Source organism: Cyprinodon variegatus, unplaced genomic scaffold, assembly GCF_000732505.1.
Source record: "Cyprinodon variegatus isolate N-32 unplaced genomic scaffold, C_variegatus-1.0 Scaffold57, whole genome shotgun sequence".
NCBI lineage: Eukaryota > Metazoa > Chordata > Actinopteri > Cyprinodontiformes > Cyprinodontidae > Cyprinodon > Cyprinodon variegatus.
In genome coordinates this window covers 82,008-86,116 of record NW_015150510.1, presented here as the reverse complement: position 1 = coordinate 86,116, position 4,109 = coordinate 82,008, and the positions used below count along the sequence as shown (strand labels likewise).

General features: G+C 41.3%; 1 pseudogene; it reads left to right on the top strand.

The window, feature by feature from the left end:
* Positions 1–4,109, top strand: part of LOC107082589 — a 43,069-nt pseudogene that overhangs the window by 27,639 nt on the left and 11,321 nt on the right.

Here is a 4,109-nt window from a genome sequence, read left to right as displayed (position 1 = left end):
AGGAGCAGCGCATGAACCGAACGAAACACACGCGAACCAAACCGAGACAGTCGAACCGAACAGTGCGGACGGTTTTCAAAAACCGTTCCATCCCTATTCTTAATAAAAATAAAGTCTTTAAAATAGTTCTTTAGATTACATATTTCTAATATTTCAATGTGTCTGAACGTTCTCCCTATCCCCTAAATCCCTCAATCACTATATAGAGTGGGGACTTTATAGTGAACTCAGTTAACTGACCATTCGGACAGATGATCACTACTTTACGCTCCTCCACTTGTCATGTGACTCCACCTCCCCGCACGGTGACTGTGCCATCTTTGTTATGTATCATCACAACAACAAATCCCATAATGCTTTGCGATAAGAGCTCTCCTAAAGCATTCCAGGATATATCTGCACGTCCGGTGACCATGGATGAACACTACTTTTCAAGGTGCATTGTGGGAAATTTTAAGTCCACTACTTTTTCATTCAATAGAGGTTTGGACACATCTAAAATGGCATTGTCATGGTTTTGGTTCTGTTGTGCTTTACTTTGCTCCATGTTTTCTAGTTTTATTGGTTTAATTCCTATTTTGTTGTAGTTTCTAGATTTATGTTAGTTCTCAGGTTTTTCTGTTTTCCTCTGTTGCCCTCTTGTGTGTGTTCAGTTCACCTTGGCTCCCTCGTTGTCTCCTCACACCTGCTCCTTGTCGGCTCGTTAGCCCTGCCTTTGTCTCAGTCAGCTACATATACTCTCCCTCTGCTGTCACTCGTTGTTGGTTCCTTGTTGTTGCTGGTCCTGTCATCGCTGTTCTCTGCTCACCTCATCTCTCCCTGGCTTCTTGTGCGTGTTTTCCCCTGATGTCTCCGTGGTTCTGGTCTGTGTTACATTTTTAGTTCCTGCCTTTGTTAGCTGTTCATCATTAAAACTACAAGATATCACCTCAGTCTCTCTGCCTCTGCATTTGGGTCCACAAACATCAACCAAGTGACAGGCATAACCACTATATAGTAATTAGGCTGACGTTCGGACACAGCCTTTATCTTTTCAGGGTTTTTTTTTCAATTTATAATTTTTCGCGTGTATTTTTTCATATTTATTTTATATGGGATCTCTGTTCCCATGCATAGAGATGTCTGTGGCATGCACTCATTTAACATAGGCCTACTTAATCCTACAATAATATGATATTTAAAGTTGATTTATTAAAAAATGCTTTTCAGTAAAAGTCAACAGCAATAACTCCAATAACAAGCGATAATTTNAAAATACGGTAGATGAACATGTGGAGTTTATTATCTGACATGAATCAGTCTCCTTTCAGAATAAGTTAACAAGATGCTCCTTTTTTCACAGAGGTGTTTGTGAAACAGATTTCTTTATGCTAAGTAAATATGCAGCCTCTTTTGCATGCCGGTGCAGTGGTTCAAGTTTTATTGTGGTAAAAGAGGAGATAAAATTAGTTTTATGGTTTTATTATCAAAGCATTTAAACAAAGAGTTCAGGATGTGGTTTTGGCCTCAACAGCAGGCCCAGATTTTTTAAATTTTTTTATGAGGCGCTTTGGGAAATGATGATAATAATTATCCTTCCCTTTTATTTAAACTAAAGATGCTTAAATAGATCCAACTGATGAATAAATCTATTTTGTTTAGTGTAATTAAAAGTATTAAATGAAAAGTTTCATTGTTTTAGAATTAAACATTCATGCTCCAATAACCTGTACATGCCTCTTGTTATCAGATATCAAGGTTCAAGGTTTGTTTTTTAAATCTGTGATCAAACTGAAGGAATTGGTTCAAAGGTGGAGATGAGAGAAGATTTTCCCCTTAAATACAAACTCTATTTTTGGTTTGTTTTTCTAAGGAAAGGACATATTGTTAAAGAGTTAGAGTAAAGAGACGACATGATGTTTCTTCACTGTGACTCATGCTCCCGTCTCCTTCCACACAGACGACCATCATCTGGGACGCACACACAGGAGAAGCGAAGCAGCAGTTTCCTTTCCACTCAGGTGAGTGACATGAGTCAGCTGGTTTGTTCCGCTTGACTTTTTCACGCCGCCGGCTGTTTTTAGACACAAGTTACCTTGTGCCGCACTGCAACAAGACGCTAGCAGTAAGAAGCTGCGTTTCTCTCTGTCATCAGGTCGTTTTTTTTTTTTAACAGCCTGATAGATGTCATCATAAAGCGGCTAAGATTATCTCCTGTAGGTTTCACAATAGCCCCACGTGTCACGATGGTGAAAAGGGGACGTTTTGTCTGCATGATGCCTTTCTGCTCTCTGCCTCCCCTAACAGCACCGGCTCTGGACGTAGACTGGCAGAACAATAACACATTTGCCTCCTGCAGCACAGACATGTGCATCCATGTGTGTAAGCTGGGCCAGGACAGACCCGTCAAGACCTTCCAGGGACACTCGGTATGACAGCCGTCACAATACTCATCCACAAGTACTCTGTGGGCCACATTCAGTCGACGCAGTATCTTCACCCCCTATTGCTGTTTAGACACACCTCAAGGTTTCAGAGCATCACTCTAACCTCAATACAAGACATTGGAATTATTTATTTGATGTCATTTGAAAACCAAGCTGGACCTGTGTGAAAATCTTTATTATATTGAGCATGAGGCATTCACTGATCTAAAAATGATCTGAGTGTTTATGAGCAGCTCTCTTTTTTAGGAGTTTCTGTTTTTTTCTGGTACATATGATTCCTATCTTATCTCTTCCTGTTGCTGTTTANGTACTGACAGCCACACTATCTATATTCTGATTAAGAACAGGGCTGCCCGCACTAACGCGGCTCAGGGATTACGTCACACGCAGCGTCGTGCGCAGTCCCCTAGCGCCTGTAAATTTAATGGTCCAATTAAGGTAATTTAAAAAATCATGACATTTCCTCACTTTCTAAAAAAAACCCGGGACCAGACGTGAAATACGGACATGTCCTGGGAAATACGGACGTTTGGTCACCCTAGCTGTGGGGATCTAACCACTGAGGCAACACTCCCCCAAAAGTATAGCAATCCATCAGCCCCCGGGTTATGGGCCAAGCACGCCTCCGCTGTTCCACTCTGCTCAATAACACACAGTTTCCAAACTTACAGCTCCACATTCATAACCCTGCGCTGACGCCTTATCCACTGTTCCTCCTTTTAAAGTGCTTCATTTGACTCGACTGTACGTCTGTGGGACGTTGAGCGTGGAGTTTGTATTCACACTCTGACCCGTCACCAAGAGCCCGTTTACAGCGTGGCCTTCAGTCCCGACGGCAAGCACCTCGCCAGCGGCTCCTTCGACAAGTGCGTCCACATCTGGAACACACAGGTTGGAGAAAAATACTACTGTACTCACACATGGTAGACCAAACCCTTTAGTGGGAGAAAATGATCACAACAGTCAGTCTTCTTAGAGTGTGTTTTTATTTTTCTGTGTGTGTCGCAGACGGGGGCTTTAGTCCACAGCTACAGAGGGACGGGTGGGATCTTTGAGGTTTGCTGGAACGCCACAGGCGACAGAGTAGGAGCCAGCGCATCAGATGGATCGGTGAGTTTTCCGGTTTGTGTTTTAAGCGTTGGATGTAGGTAGAATTTAATACGATGTCTGAATGATGTCTCTGCTTCAAATCTGGCTCATACTCGCTCCTGGTTCTCAGCCTGCAGTGCTGGGAGGTTTTCTTTTATGATTCTGGGCCCAAACAGCTGAGAGGAAAACATGAAGCAGGCCTAAACTTGCATTAGATTATTGAAACGCTGCAGTACCAGTCATCAAAACTAGATGGAGCCACCAGTGCATGAAGGAGAGGAGACATCACTGCTATAGATAATGTTAGAAATAACACATTATGATTAACCCATAAATGTCACACTAAATTAAGTGACCCATAAATGTATATCTCTTATAATTAGCTTCTTTCTTTTTTAACTTTTGTAATAATTACCTTATTTATTTATCATCTGTAATAATCTTCAACTTTATCTATTTATTACTTATTTTTTAAGTATTTACTTATGTGGATGATATAATATTTTTGTCTGCATTATCTTTTCTTTGCATTTTTTTAGGGATGCACGATATAATCTGCCCCCTATTGTTATCGGCCTTAAAACTGAATATCGG